At 35.0% G+C, this 17,766-nt stretch overlaps 1 long non-coding RNA gene across 2 annotated transcripts; it reads left to right on the top strand.

Moving 5' to 3' along the window:
* Positions 1-310: 310 nt before the first annotated feature.
* Positions 311-5,586, top strand: LOC120772122. 2 transcript variants are annotated; one of them, XR_005705039.1, is made up of 3 exons: positions 311-611; positions 752-1,289; positions 5,543-5,586. It is a non-coding gene; the product is annotated as an uncharacterized LOC120772122 (long non-coding RNA). The 2 variants fall into 2 exon arrangements; XR_005705038.1 differs by having other exon boundaries at positions 752-1,467; positions 5,543-5,577.
* The last annotated feature ends 12,180 nt before the right edge of the window (positions 5,587-17,766 follow it).

Below are 17,766 nucleotides of genomic sequence, written 5' to 3'. Positions count from 1 at the left end.
CAAAAATCCAACCATAGAAACACAACAACTCGGATCGATTGACCCACTTTTCGCACCCAATACATACACACTCGCTTGCAAGTGCTCATACATTGTTGCGCAGCTGTCGATTTCCTGGTCTCTCTCTCTCTCTCTCAATTACTGCACTGTGGCTTTGTAGCTTTGCAGCCATTTGCAAAGCTTTGCGGAAACATTCCTTAACTTTGTGGCGCTCATGTCCGCCTTTCGGTGTGTATCTGCTGTGCTTCAGCTTACTTCCTTTTACTTAAAATAGCAAAATAAATTGTGTATTCTCTTTTGGAGACAATCTGCCGTGTCTGCCACTTCGTGTCGCAGCCTCGTGTGCTTTCCACGGCTGGTCGTTGATATTCGTATATCGGTTTAATCATCGTATTTACTGTCTATTTTACATGCTGTGTATTTGGAAACCAACTTTTTCAGTATCACACACACACATACAAGCGGGTGTTACGACATATAAATTTCGGAAATTTCCGATTTGGTCATAAATTCGTATACGGCAGCATTGATTAACTTGATATGTGATATTTTTGGGCTTTCGTCCTTAAAATCATATGCAGACATAAATCCTTACATAAATACATACTCTGGTAAACTCTGATTGCTTTTTGCTGGTTTCACTGAATTTAGTTATTATTTTTGCTGTTGTTGTAGTTTTTTATTTTTACAAAAAATGTGTGGCAGCCTTAAAAAATTTAGCTTCTTTTGTGTTTTTGTATTTTTCTTCTAGTATAACCCTACAAACACCCAGACAACTCTCGACAAGCGGGTGGCTACCTAAACAAGCCTGCATTCACAGCTTTACTCCGTTATGTTTGCGCATAATAAATGACTTTCAACGCCAGGAAAGGTTTCATAAAATGTGTATGGATTTGTGGGTTCACGAACTAAACCGAACCCGAAAAACAACATCAAAAACAAATGCTTTATTGTAGGCGATGCACAAATATTAAGAAATATTACTAAAAACCGATGAAAAATATTAGAAGCGCCCATAATGGCGTTTTCGTTTCACGCATTGCCCAAGCAGTCTAAAAAAACCTGTAACATATATTACATCCCGAAAAAGGTATTTTAAGTTTCCTGCGAGTTTTATAGCATCAGCAGGAATTGTTAAAGACACCGTACGGATATATAGAAGGTCAATTAAAAAGTCTCCAACCTGACACATAGATGACGCTACTCGAATTAAATTCATAAGATTTGTAGTTAGCCCTAACTTTCAAAAGACGTGTGTATAAATTGGCAGCTGTCGCATTATTAGTTTGGTAATTATATCATTTTGAGTGAAGCAACTTTTGTTGCTGTAAAAAAATGGATAAATTTCGGGTGTTGTTAAAATATTCCTTTGTGAAGGGCAAAAAATAGAGTTGAAGCACAAAACTTGACTTGATGACGAGTTTCCCGATACCGTCCCTGGAAAATCAACATTCCAGGATTGCTATGGTAAGTTTAAACGTGGTGCAATGAGCACCGAAGGCAGCGAACGTAGTGGACGCCCAAAAGAGGTTGTTACAGAAAACAACGCAACAGTCGGCTGGCAAGGTTATGGCGTCTATATTTTGAACTATATTTAAAAGTACGAATTCTGCGAAAAAGGTCGCATTCGAAGAAAAGAAAATAACGGGGTTTTCAATAGGAACGCTACAAAAGGTGACCGATCTCTTTTGATATTTCTCTTCAGTAAGATTTGCCGTTTCATCATGGTACGATCCTGCAACCAGTCGAAATTATTAAAAATTTCTACCGAAATTCGGAGTCAATGGCCTCAACGAGCGAAGAACGCTACGTTCAATTTATGGTCGTCATATTAGTCCCGTCAGATCCACAATTGAGCGTCTAGTGGAAAAATATTAATCCGCAGGCACAGTAAAAAAAGGTTCTCGTGCCATTGAGACAAAGAAGTGCTCGCAGTGTCGAGAATATAGCTGCCGCTAGCGCATCAATTGAGGAAGACCCAAATCGGTCACTCATCTTTCTGAAGCGTTCCACATCTCTGCCACGTCATTGTGGCGAATTTTGCAAAAATATCTTGACCTACATCCGCCGCTTGACCATCAGAATCGTCGTATGTTCGTAAATTGGACTGAGCATCTACCTGAAAATTATCAGGATTTTCATCGAAAAATCAACTTCAGCAACTTTTTGACTGAATGGTTTCGTCAATAAGCAAAATTTGCATTATTAGTCAGGCAGCAATCCACACGTACTCCATGAGTCACCATTGCATTCCGAAAAAATTACGCTGCGGTTTATGGTCTGGCGTTGTCATTGGGCCATACTTCTTCCATGATTGAAAACCAAGTTTGGTGAACATCTTATCTCACGAAATGGCCCAGGCAATTGGCCGTCTCGGTCGTACGATTTGACGCCGTTAGACTATTTTCCGTAGGGCTACGTCAAGTCTTTGGTCTATGCCAACAAGCCAGCGACGATTGACGAACTTCGTAAGAATATCGAACGTGAAATTGCAGCAGTATGGTTTGCAAATTGAGTTCAGCGTCTGATTTCAGATTTCGATCTGACATGGTTTTTCTAACCAAAACAACTTTAGCGTATAGCTGTCATGGAATACTTTTTTATTTGACTAGGTATCGAAATTTGTCATTTATTATTGTTGAATGCTACAATATCCGAATAAATTGTTCAGAATGGACTACTATAGCATTTAGCTGCTAAGCCAATTGGCCGATCAAACTAAAAAAAAGATCTTTCTATACCCATTTATGCAATAAAAACTGCACCTGGGAAGAGTATTATATCTTTAGTGCCGAACTTAATGTTTTGTTGTTTTTGTTTTTTTGTACATTATTCGTATGCTCATTTCGATTCAACATATTTTACATACTTTTTCTACTGCTCTTACAAATTTAACATATTATTTTGTTTTTCTTTCCGGCTGGTAAACTTTTATCGTCCCCATTTCAATAACATTCGTTTTTTTAATTTTTTGCCTTTTTAATACAGTTATTTTTGTGCCTTCACGCATCGCTGATAACTTTTATCTTATCGGACAGATATGTTTGCGTGCAAGCGATAAAAGGCACATGCCGAAGTTTTTGCAAAAGTTTTCGGTTGGTTTTTCGGCATTTTTGCTGAAACTAAATTTAAGAGCTAATAGGGTGGTTTATTTTATAAAGGAAACCATGATCTAGACTTAATGAAATATGTCTATATTAGAAAGAAATACTTTGTAATTCTTCCACAATTCCGGCCGCCTCAAACAGAAATCCTTATCGACCATCTATCCCTCCGGAATATATGTATTCGTGAGGCAACTAAACCACGAATATCGAAAAAAAAACAATGAGCGTCACCTTAGTTTTTGATCGGCTTTGGCACGGTTTTTTTTGGTTTCGGCTCGTTTTTTCCCTCTATTTCGATGAGTGTTGACTTTCCATGTCAAACTCATAAACCCATGTTTCATCAGCAGTTATAATGCTCTTCATGGGAGGGGTGGATGTGGGGTCGGATCTCGCACGATGAAACACATAACGACCTATTATGGTACTCTTTTTGAAAAAAAATTCAACTTTATGGGGACGAGTCGAGCAAGAACGCATTTCTTACCCAAAATATTTGAAATTTGAATATTTTGGGAAACCGATCCATAATTGCTCGGAATACCGACTCTGCTGGGCGATTATGTCGGTAGCGAACCATTATTTGGAAATAAATTTCCGATCTGCAAACGTTCTTCTGGAGTAAAACTGTGTATAATTCAACTAACAGTTGTGAAAAGATCAACACCGATAAAGGTATTGCCTCTTTGAAAATGGAATTGAATAATAGTGGCTTTCCTTTTGTAGAAAAAACGATAAGACTTTACGTACTTTCAAGTCAACCCTTAAGCACCAATAACGCCTCCGTGCCGAAAATCAGAGTATATTCCTCTATGAGTGTTGATATCTGCCATGACAGCCCCTTCTAGTTCAAAAAACTACTGTGAGTAACGAATATTCTATAGAAGCTGAAGAATTGCTCTATCGAGATAAAAGTGACCGTAACTTTGTGTTGTATTCCTCTTATATAACTTTTATCTTTTTAAAAAGTAAAAACCTCATTCTCTTGAATATTTTAAACATTGTATTTATCAATAATATGACAACATGAATCAAAAACAAGAAAAATGTTAACTTCGGCTGCACCGAAGCTAATATACCCTTCACAGATTACATTGGTGCCTTAGAAAATAATTTATACCAAATTTCGTAAATATATCTTGTCAAATGCAAAAGTTTTCCATACAAGAACTTGATTCCGATCGTTCAGTTTGTATGGTAGCTATATGCTATAGTTAACCGGTCTGACCAATTTCTTCGGAGGTTTCATTGTTTCCTTCGGTAATAATCTATACCAAATTTGGTGAAGATACATTGTCAAATGTGAAAGTTTTCCATACAAAAACTTGATTCCGATCGTTCAGTTTGTATGGTAGCTATATGCTATAGTTAACCGATCTGACCAATTTCTTCGGAGATTACATTGTTTCTATGGAAAATAATCTATGCCAAATTTGGTGAAGATACATTATCAAATGTGAAAGTTTTCCATACAAGAACTTGATTCCGATCGTTCAGTTTGTATGGTAGCTATATGCTATAGTTAACCGATCTGACCAATTTCTTCGGAGGTTTCATTGTTTCCTTCGGTAATAATCTATACCAAATTTGGTGAAGATACATTGTCAAATGTGAAAGTTTTCCATACAAAAACTTGATTCCGATCGTTCAGTTTGTATGGTAGCTATATGCTATAGTTAACCGATCTGACCAATTTCTTCGGAGATTACATTGTTTCTATGGAAAATAATCTATGCCAAATTTGGTGAAGATACATTATCAAATGTGAAAGTTTTCCATACAAGAACTTGATTCCGATCGTTCAGTTTGTATGGTAGCTATATGCTATAGTTAACCTATCTGACCAATTTCTTCGGAGATTACATTGTTACCTTAGAAAATAATCTGTACCAAATTTGGTGAAGATACATTGTCAAATGTGATTATTTTCCATACAAGAACTTGATTCCGATCGTTCAGTTTATATTGCAGCTATATGTTATAGTGGTCCGATATCGGCAGTTCCGACAAATGAGCAGCTTCTTGAAGAGAAAATGATGTTTGCAAAATTTCAAAAGGATATCTTAAAAACTGAGGGACTGGTTTGTATATATACAGACAGACGGACAGACGGACAGACAGACAGACGGACATGGCTAAATCGACTCAGCTCAACATACTGATCATTTATATATATACTTTATAGGGTCTCCGACGCTTCTTTCTGGGTGTTACAAACTTCGTGACAAACTTAATATACCCTGTTCAGGGTATAATAAACGATCATTAATTCTAACGGTAAAGTCTCGACCCCTTTCATTTTCCCGACTTAAAATTAAGAAATATTTTATATGACGATAATAAGTCGGCCCTGATCTTAAGTTAAAAGCAAATATATAAATTTAGATAAAAATGTAACTGTTATTATGAAGTTAATTCATCCACACTTTTTTTGACAGGTCATGTTATTTTTCTTCAGTATTGTTTGACTGCCTGAACAACGGTTACAAATCGTTCAACTTTATTAGAAAATTTACCTTCTGTAAAGAATGAATAGTACTGAGCGTACTATTCGCAACAGCATCACCCATCTTGTGATCCAGCATTCATTAGAGAATACTATTCGACCGAATAGATCACGTCCAGCACGCAGTGAACAAAATATAGCAGACGTAGTTTGAGAGTGTACACGAAGACGGTGCAGAGTGGATTCGGCGCAGCTCGCAGCATTTCAGAATGACTTATGGAACGACTTGGTGCATTTTACATGCATTGCGATCTTAAATTGGAAGCGTATAAAATATAGCTTGTGCAAGAACGGCAGCCGCTCGACATTCCCAGGCGAAGCAAGTAAAATTGCCGCATTTGGGGCGAAGACAAACCTGAAGAGTTGCCATTTGTTGGTCGGTGGTATCATCGGTCCACACTTCTTCAAAAATGATGCCGGTAAGACCGTAACCTTCAATGGCGACCGTTTTAGCGCCATGATAACCGACTATTTGATGCCTGAAATTGAAGGTTGTGATCTTGGCGACATTTGGTTTTAACAAAACGGCGCCACTTTCCACACATCTCATCAATCAATGGATTTATTGAGAGAACAATACAATTAGGACCTTGTAAACTAGTGTTCAAATTTGAGGTAAAACAAAAACTGTAAAACCATTAATGCAAGAAAGCACTCTTATATTACAGTTATATAAATTGTGGCCGTTAAAATTGATTGATTGCGAACCGAGGCACATTTGTTTGGAAATATGCTGTACGAAAAATTGCCACAAATTGCCGAAAATCACACATGCGAACACACATATGTATGTACATGTATTAGTATACATATATTGATAAATTTGTATGCAAAAAGTGAGTATCAAGAATGTAACAGCTATTTGCACCTAAAATCGACACAAAAGTATACGCATTAAATGTATGTATATGACAGAGAGTGTCTATATGTATGTATGTATGTATGTGAGTGTGTACGCATAGCGAAATTGCTGCATTTTATAGAGGTTTGGAGGCGAACAAGCAAAAAAATCAATATTAACCTAAAATTACAAGCACTGCGGTCGAGATAAGACACACATACACACAAGTTATATATAAGTTATATATTTATATAAAGCACACAACTACATAGGTACATATACATATATGTATTGACAGCTAAGATACGAACACTATTATTTTGGTAATTTACTTGTGGCATAGAAACGGCGCAATCAAGAAAACTAAATTGGAAGAAAAATATTTTTCTATGTACATATTTATGTAACTACATACACGTGTGTATGTTTGTGTGAAGCAAAAACTGGAAAAAATCTGAAATTGGGAGCGTAAATGAACGACTGAGAAAAAAGGGAGCGGTTTATGCCATAAATACTATATGAAAATATATAATAGGCATATGTATGTATATATGTAAGACTGTATATATCGTCACCTAAAACAACATCACTTTTATTAAGTTTACAGACGTAGAAAACACAAAATAATAGAAGCCACTAATTTTGAAAAGAATTAAGTTTTGGTTATAAAATGGTTACATATTGGTTATAGCTGTCAACGGAAGCCGAAAATTTTATGTTAGATACATACTTATGTACATACAAACATATAGCTAATATATTACAGTGAATCGTAAGCAATAAGAAACTCAGTTTTTTTGTGATAATACGTTGTTTTGCATTTTAACTAACATTTAGAGGTTATATATGTACATACATATGTATGTACTAATGTAAGTACTTATATAAAACATAAATATATGCTTGCTGCTAACTAGAGTTATCAAATTTCAAAATTAGATAACTGTGTATTTTTGTATATATGTACTTGTGTATGTATGTATGTTTGACTCTATTTGTAAATCTGATATATGTACATATACATACATACATATAATTTAAAGCCAGCTTCGCGCGTTATATAAAAATGTGTGTACTTTTACAAAAAATATTCAATTGAGAGAAAATTTTTTAGCTGCCAACAACAACAACATTAACGTCAAAAGCTCAATCAGCGAACGAAATGAAAATGAAGATTGAAATAAAGAATTTATTTAGCAACAAGCACACTGGTATACTTACTTATTGCATATGCATAGATAAATAAATATATACAGCTGTACTTATAAATATGTACAAGTACATACACATATACAATAATTCCGTTTTTCATTTGCTTTTCCGATTGAAAAAAATGAGCGACACGTGCAATTGACCCACTTTCCCTACCAATCGCAGTAACTTGGAGATATGAAAACACACACACAAGCACAAATAGTAAAGTATATACATACTTGTATGTAAGCGAGGAGTTTCTAGCTTTAAAAGCAACAACGCTGACAAAGGCGTTGAGAAACACATTTTTTTATGAATATAGCATATATAAATATATATTATATAGTGCAGATTATATATATTATATATAGTATATATGTATATACCATATACATATAAATAAATTAATAACCATACATACAGATGTACATACTTGTGTATGTGTCGCGCACGCATTCACATTATGGGCAAACACATGGTGACAGCGCTTGTGTCGAACAGAACAAGCTTAAATTCATTTCCATGTATGTATGTTTGTAAGTCGTTAGACACACACACACTCGCATACATGCACATTATTCTTATATATGTACATATGTACAAATAAGCTGCTTTAGTCGATAACTTGGCTTGTGTGCGCATTTTAATGAAATGTAGCAATTTAGATACAAGCAGATAAGTATATAAGTTTTTAGTCCATAAAATGTATGCTTTGAAAGCTTTCGTGCAGGCACACATAGACATAGGTACATACTAGTGCTGGCAGGCATGGAGAGCAGCGCCACAAAAATGTTTTAATATGCTGCCAACATGGGAATGAAACTTTTGTTGCCAGCGCTCATGTACATATGTATGTATATAGCTATGTTTATATGTATGTATTTAAGTTTGTATCTATGTGTCTGTGGCTGTGGCAGCATATGTACTAAAATGCAGTAGCGAAGTAGGCGAAAAGCTTATGCGCGCACAAAAAAAATTTTAGAGGCACAAATTTAGAAAGAGAGTATGTACATATGTAAGCAATTAGCTGAGAGCGGTCTTCGTTATATACAACTATGAGCAGTGTTGATAACTTGTGTAGAATTAGGAGCAAATTTTCGAAGGCACCTTCTTGCCTTTGGTATGTGAAAGGTTAGGACTGCATAGAATTATCAAAGAAATATATTTTTATTGCTTCAAGTACACGTTAAGGTACAAAACATAACATTCAATTGGTCGAATAGTTAAAAAGACAAATATTTCCATGTTCAACGCAATTCCTTCGACGTCCTGTACTTGCAAGCTTTATGTAGTTAATATGAAATTCAGTGTCTTAGTTGTGTCAGATAGAATGAGCTCTGAGAATCACTGACGCCTCTTGAAACACTCTCGAACATAGTAGTTATTTTGTACCAAAATGTCAATATAACTGTTTTTAAAGGGCTCACATTGTTAAAGTTTAACAAATAAGAAAGCACTAAGTTCGGGTGCAACCGAAAATTTTATACCCTTTCGACTTGCAAGAATACTTCATGGTGAAAACAGTCATCCACAGGATTGGCATCCATTCCATTTTAAAGTGGGATTCATTCAATGTTCTCTACTTTTATAAAGAAAAAACACAGAAACTTTAATTTAATTGGTAATGTTTATTATCATTGGAAAGAACAATCTTTGGTATTTATTTTTTAAAGATTATCTCTTTCTAGATGGTCCAACCATTGAGTCGAATTTTTGATGACTCGTTCCAGCATTTCGACTGGTAACTGGCGAATGACATGCGTGATGTTTTGCTCCAAAACCTGAATTGAAACGGGATTGTCCGCATAGACTTTAGACTGTACATATCCCCACAGGGAAAAGTCTAACGGTTGGATATCACATGATCCTAGTGGCCAATCGACCGACCCAAAACGTGGAATTATGTGCTCACCGAAGTGTCCTCTCAATAAATAAAATGATTGACGCTTCAATTTCAGGCATCAAATAGTCGGTTATCATGCCGCGATAACGGTCGCCATTGACGGTTACATTCTCATCGGCATTATTTTTAAGAAATGTGGACCGATGATTCCACCGGCCCACAAACCACTCTGAACCGTTTTATGAATCTCTTCAGTTTGCTATACGTTCCAAATGAGGCTGTTTTGCTTGTTTACATACCCATTAAGCCAAAAATGGGCCTCATCGCTGAAAAAAATTTGTTTCGAAAACGTCGCATCTGCTTGGAACATTTCAAGAGCCCATAGAGCGAAGCGATGTCGCTTGGGTTTTTGCATAAGTTGTATTTTGTAAGCTTTCAACCTAAGATTTCGATGTAAAATGTGCGAAATCTTTCCACACGTCAGTCCGAGTTTCTGCAAACAGCGTCGATTCGACGCTTCACGGTCTTCGTGTACTACTTGAATCTCTTCACCGCCTACTGGTCGTGGTTTATTTATCGAATAATACCCAATAATCAATGCTGGGTCTGGATGACGTTTTACTTCTAAAGGTATTTTCCAGGCTTTGATTTTTGCAAGTTGCAACAGCATAAAGTGTTCGGTTGAACCCGAATTTAGCTCCTCCTTACTTTTTTTCTATAGTATAGGCTATCGAAATATGCAAAAACAAAACCAAAACAATTTTTACGAATGTACAAGCTTGGTCTGATCCTTAAACACTCAAATATGTATTTGACAATGTTTGGAATAGAGATCATGGTAAACCTTTTATGAGGACTCTTATTAGTATTTAGGGCTTTATAAGCACTAATTTGGTCAAATAAGCTTTGAAAAACGAGAAAGCAAGGCAATTATGGCTGCGAAGGCTTAACTTTTTGATATTGTTTACCGCCCAAAATTATGCTATGTAAGTGGGTTGAACACATATAGCCTTTTTTTTGAAATTTTGAAAAATTCTGTCCCAAATTTTGAAAAATAAAACAAGAAGATACATTATCGGCGACTGCACCGAAGTTGTAATACCTTTCCCAACTGCTCTACTTATAGCCTAAAATGGTAAAAAAAAAATTTGATTTTGATCGGTCGGTTTGCAAGACAGCTATATGCTATAGTGATCCGATTTAAAAATTTTTCTTGGAAATTGCATCGTTACCTGGGATACAATGAACTATGCCAAATTTCGTGAAGATATCTCCTTAAACACAAAGTGTTCCATACCAAAGGCTGGATTTGATTGATTAGTTTGTATGACAGCCATATGTTATATCCGATCTGAACAATTTCATTGGAGATTGTACCGTTCTCTTAGACAATAATTTATTCAAATTTTCGTAAAGATATTTCATCATTGAAAAAAGGTTTTTATACAAGCACATGTATTTCACCGTTCAGTTTATATTTCGATTTTGACTGACTGTTGATATCCGCAATTTTTGACGAACCAATTTCACAATTTAACTATTTATTCCTTCTCTGTATATAAAGGGCTTTCGAATAGTGTTTTTTAACCTCTGGAACAAAAGTGATATAAAATTAAAAACTTCTATTATTTAAAGGTAAAAATTGCATTAATTCGCTACAAAAAATAGCAACACTGTTGCACATCTACAACCACCGCATAGTAAAGTACTGAGAGATTTTCAAAAAGCTTGATATCTACTATACCAAAAGCTAATAGCATATGAAGCAATATTTTAGGGTAGGCGAGAGAAAGAACAGTTATACATACATATTTGAATGATGGCAAAAGAAGCAAAGAAGCACTTTCCACATTTTAAAGATTCAGTGTTAGCTTTTAGGTGAGCAATAGAAGTGAGCAAATAAAAATGAGAATATATAATACATACATATTTATGACTATGTATGTATGTGTACAGTTAATAAATATTTGTATCTGATAATTACATACATATATGTATGTATAATAAGTATGGATAGGAAATACAATAACTAACTTCTCAAAATTCGAATAAATATACATTTCCTATATTTTTGATATAAAGAATTTATAACATGCAGTTTTCTATGAGTAATAATAACAGAAAACATATTATTAGGCGTACAAGTATATATATACATACACACATATGTACATAATGCCGCACTTAATACAATCTATTTAGCACTTCCCCTGAAAGCTGCTAAGAAAATTATTGATTTTTATGTCGCTGCCCACGTTGCCGCTCAGCCCCTTAGTAGAATCACAGAAATTTTGCTGAGTATGCTTTGAGATACACACATACATATACGTATATGTGCATACATATGTATATATGTATATGTATGTACATACCTACGTATATGTATACTTTAAGTAATTCACGATTTTATACATATATGTAATTCTACAGCGCACAGTGGCAGCGCGTAAACTTGAAGAGCGCCAAAAGCTGTTAAAATGAGCTTTTGTAGAAAATAACAACCGTGAGATACTTTTAGAAGAATGCACGCACACACTCACGCACACATATACACACATACATACATACACTTTTATAGTTTATTACCAACTTTCAGCATTCCAATAGTTCGTACGACTGCGGTATGCAGAGAGCGAGAGAGGCACACACGCGCGCTTTTTGGGCGCACCTCATTTTTGTAGCGTTAGAAGCAGAAGCGTGTTAAGTGGCGCGCTGGCAGGTATACATACATAGATACCTACACTATAACTACGCACACATACATACATATGTATGTATATGGATGAGCAATAGTTTGCAGACGCGTTATTTGTTATCTTGGCTACATTCTTTGTACTTTGTATTTTATTATTGTTGCAGTTACGACGACGCTGCTCTCGCTGTCGACCTATTTACCGTATACAACAAATGCGGATATAAGTACATACATACTTATATACATTCATATGTACATGCACAAGAGCGAAACAGGGAGCTTTTAGCAGCCACAGGCAAATAAGCGCGCTGACAAGTTTTTGTTTTTTTTCTGTAGCGCGTTAGCAACACGCTCTGTACTGGCGGTGGCTCCTAAGCAGCATTTAAATATATATATATACATATATATGTATGTATATACATATACATATATTCATGAAAAAGGGGAGAGCGCACACCATTAGACACAGCTACACTGCCATTCACGCTCACTAACATAGATACACTCGCTTGCGCGGCGAATGGCGCTCTCTGGCGTTGAATTCCTACACAACCCACCACCTCACCGCACTGCGAAATGCTCCAGCGCAACCACACGCGCCATACAAACTTGTGCGCCTAAATAAATGTGTGTGTGTACATCCATGTATTTTCCATATATTTTCCATAAGATACAAAAGTGTATCTGTGCGCGCGCCTAAACGATTGCGTAGTAGCGCTGCAAAGCTACAAAAGTCTAACGAAGGAACGAACGAACGCGCATCTGTTTGAGTGCCAGCAGCGAAGTTAGAAAATATAAATTAAATAAAACAACAACGAGTACAGGAGAACAACAAAAGCAGCAAATGTTCATATAGAATATTTTTCGCCCAGTTTTGTTGTTGTTGTTAGTATGTGTATGTATTTTTTCATGGCCTACATAAGAAATTGTTTCAATATCGCTTGGCTACTCGTATCTCTAATAATCCGTTGAGCTTATCAGCATTTTCAGCAATTCATATGCTCATATAATGGAATTAGAAAACAAAAATTCTTTACATTTTTAATAGCGCATTTCATTTAATTTAGATTTTTCGTTCTTCTAGGCGCTTAGAATTTAGTAGTTATAGATCGCTAAGCGTTTTTTGCTGCATAGATACATAAAATATAAAAATTAATGTTCCTTCGTAAAAGTCTAACGACCCTAAGTATTGAAAATTGTAAATATGTAAATAAATAAATAAAAATTTTTAACATTTAAATTTAACATCTAAATTTATTTAAAATTAAATTCACTCAAAATTCTGATCTGAGGAATTCGCCTATGATTGCCAATAATACTGGCAGTGTGAGGCACTCGGAAAGCAAAGAAGAGAAATATGACGTAAAACATGTGTCTACTTAGATGATTATACAGACATACATACATTTAAACAAATTAGAATCGAATTCTTGTAGCATCTGCAGTTATACACCACAAACATGCCTTGAGCTCATGAAATCTCTAAGCAATCATAAAAGATGATCCAAATGCCAATTTAAAAAGCTTTTTTTTCATATTATTGCAAAGAAGAGTAAAAACAAACAATCGATATGTGTTTATTTTGTTTCCTTTTTTATTTTTGAAAACCAGTAAATGGTCATAAGTAGAGCTTAATGCAATAAAATACGCAGAACAGCATAAAACTCTAAAACGTGAACACGATTTTTTGTGTATTGACCATGCTAAAACTTGAACAAAGCAAGTAAGCTCTAAATCATGAACAAAAACGTTTCAATGTTTGAAATTACAGGTATTTTGCATCGATCTCAAATTTTTTTTGTTTTATTTTTTCATGAAGCGTCTAATATGTATTAGATTTAGTGTATAAAAATAAGTTCTAAAAAAGCTGTGTTCTCGACGTTAAAAGACAAATCTGAAATTCTCGGTAATTTACAAAAAGGGTCGAGGGTAAGGTTTTAATGGAAAAAACAAGAAAAAACGTTAACTTCGGCTGCACCGAAGCTAATATACCCTTCACAGGTGCATTTCTTTTAGTAACTATGTTTCCAGTTTGTATGGAAGCTATATGCTATAGTAATCCGATCTGAACAATTTTTTCGCAGATTATATTATTATCTTAAGCAGTAATCCATTTCAAATTACGCGAAGATACCACGTCAAAAGCGAAAGTTTTCCATTTAAGCCCTTGATTCCGATCGTTCGGTTTGTATGGCAGCTATATGCTATAGTCAGCCGTTCTGAACAATTTCTTTCGATATTACATTATTTCTATAAAGAATAACTAATACCAAATTTGCAAGTATTTGATTCCGATCATTCAGTTTGTATGGCAGCTATATGCTATAAATAACCGATCTGAACAATTTTTCGGAGATTACATTGTTGCTTTAGAAAATAATCTATACCAAATTTCGTGATTATATCTTGTCAAATGCAAAAGTTTTGCATACAAGAACTTTTTTCCGATCGTTCCGTTTGTATGGCAGCTATATGCTATAGTAAGCCGATTTGAACAATTTCTTCGTTTATTACATTACTATCTTTGAAAATAACATGCGCCAACTTTTGTGAAGATACATTGACAAATGAGAAAGTTTTCCATACAAGAACTTGATTCCGACCGTTCAGTTTGTATGGCAGCTATATGTTATAGTGGTCCGATACTGGCAGTTCCGACAAATGAGCAACTTCTTGAAGAGAAATTGACATTTGCAAAATTTCAAAACGATGTCTTAAAAACTGAGGGACTAGTTCGTATATATACAGACAAACGGCCAAGGCTAATTCTATTCAGCACAACATACTGATCATTTATATATACATATGTATATATGTACTTTATAGAGTCTCCGACGCTTCCTTCTGGGTGTTTCAAACTTCGTGACACACTTAATATACCCTGTTCAGGATATAATAAAATGTTGCTTAATTCACGATTTGCATTAAAGTAAAAAGACAAGGGATTTCAAAATGCGTAAACAACACATTTTTTTGGGTTCAAAATGGAGAATGCTCTTTATCGTTGATTTATCCGTATGCGAAATCCAAAAATCTGCATTTAAAATTAAAGGAATACGAAGCTGATTTTTACGCTAGCGATGGATGGCTTCAAAATTTCAAGAAAGGATAAGGCATACAGCCTCAGCAAGTTAACTCTTTTATAAAAAAACTTAGGGATAAATTGACCGAATTGGACTTAGTCAGGGATCAGCTATATAGTGCTGACGAGTTTGGTTTATTCTTTAAACTTCTGCCAGAAAAAACCTATGTCTCCAGTTCGAAAAAAAGAGCCTCAGTCGGAGAAGCAGGGGATCACGTTTGTGTGTTGCTCAAACGCCACTGGAACTCATAAGCTCTAAATCTTGGCAATTGGAAAAGCAAATAATGGATGACGTCGACAAGTTCTTCTCGAATTTTGTCAAAGTTTTTCTAAAAATTAATGTGTAAATCATTTTTAAAGGAGAGAAAATTGTCAATTAAATGTTTTTTCTACTAATAGACAACGCTCCACCTACAAAAATTGCGCAGTGCTTATGCCACCGAACGTTACTTCCCTCATTCAACCGATGCATCAGAATGCATTAAAAGGCACCAATCTGCTCTACAGAAACTGTCTTTTAGCTTTAATAACAGCGACGATATCTGATTTGTTCCAGTCAATGAAGAGGCTAACATTAAAAACTGTAATAAATGTTTTGGAAGGTGCTTGGAGTCCTGTCAGTGAAGAAACTCTTGCGAGTTGCTGGAAGAATATATTAAATTTTACGGAAAACGACGAAGATCAACAACCAACTATAAAAATATATTTATTCTGATCTTGATCGGTCAATTTGTATAGCAACTATTAACTAGGGTGATCCGATCTGAACAATATGTTCGGATATAGTAGTGCTACTTTGGGTAATAATATATGTAAAATTGAGTGAAGGTACCTTGTCAAATTAACAAGTTCTCCCTAACAGAACTTGACGTCCGAAAAATTTCATAACGATACCTCAGAAACTGAGGGACAGGTTCGCGTATACATATATGAACTGGCAAACAAACGGAGACGGTTAAATCGTCTCAGCTCGTCACGCTGATCATTTACTTAATATTGATGTTGATCTCTCTTTCACCAAGCATTGTAGCGCTCTGTACTCGTACAAGTTAAGAAATAAAATCATAATTTTCTCGACTCTTTCACAAAGTAGACAAAGGACTTTGGGTACCTTCAGATACCTAACCTACTATATAATGGATATTCAAAAAATAAAACTGTCATTAAATACTATATACATATATATGTAGATTCATCAAAGTAGACCAAGTAATATATCATGATAATTATAAGCACAAAGATCTTCCAACAATGGATCAAAATGGAACCTTTAGCGTACGTATATACGCTGCTTCTAACGTTCCGAAATCGAAGACAAAAAGCCGAGGAACACTTTCGATCCATTTACACGAAAACGATGGTGGCAGAACTGAAAATTGACGAAGAAAAACCAAGGCTCTGTGGCCGACAAACAAAACGCGAAAATTTCTTGCGAAGAATACTACAGGGTCTCAGTGTAAATTCCTCTGAAGAAATGGAAAATCTTATTGACTACTTGATAGATAGACTCAAAGGCTTTTAAATTTGATATTAGAAGGTCGATTTGAAATTTTTCCACCATGATATTAAACTGTATAAAGACTACTATAATAATCTTGATGTTTCAGGTAAATAAACATTCCCCCCCAAAAAACTATTTCTGGATCCGCCTCTTGAGTAAGTAATAGCCTAGTAACCACAACAGATCAGGACTTATAACCGATCAATGGTTAGCAAATAGGCAACGTACCTGAAAATTTTTTGAGAAATATTTTTTCCCGCAACGCATCAACAACAGAAGACATTATATTCTACAATAATGGAGAAAGTGAACTGAAGCTTTGAAATAGGAAATTATTTTCAAAGTAATTTCCTTGCCATTAGATCTAGAAATCGTCTTAGAAAAAAATATTGTAAGTTCGCCAAAACACTTTCTCGAGTAATTTGAGAAACAGAGCTCATTTTATCGCTTGAACAATGAAAAAATATGTAACGGAAAATGATTTTTGAAGTGAAACGTTTAAAACCTCCCGTGTAATTTCTCAAAGAAATTATAATTGTTTCTTCCATTTTTTCCTTTAACCATATGATTGCTCGGAACAACGTAATTCCCATAACAGAAAAAATTAACTAAAAAATTAATTTAATCTAATCAGCGCCAGACTACTATATTTATCTAAAACTAGCATATCTTAAATACATTATATTTATGTGGGAACTAGAAGCTTTCATATAAAAACTTCAGCGCTCTTAAATCGCAAATACTATACCTACATACATACGAATACATGTACATATGTATGTATGTATAAATCAAATTTGATTAATTTAGTTTTTATAACCTTCAAGGTTCTTGCAATTAAAAGACATGCTTAGTCAAGCTGCAAGGCAGTAAGCGAATGACGGCGTCGAATCAATTTAAAAGACTATCAATGATAATATCAATATTCTCTTGAAGACATCGTAAAGTGCGAATTTGACATAGCCATAGTCAGATTAAAACATGCGCTTTCTGACTGGTC

This window comes from Bactrocera tryoni, chromosome 3 (assembly GCF_016617805.1).
Source record: "Bactrocera tryoni isolate S06 chromosome 3, CSIRO_BtryS06_freeze2, whole genome shotgun sequence".
NCBI lineage: Eukaryota > Metazoa > Arthropoda > Insecta > Diptera > Tephritidae > Bactrocera > Bactrocera tryoni.
This window is presented reverse-complemented; position numbering and strand designations above follow the sequence as displayed.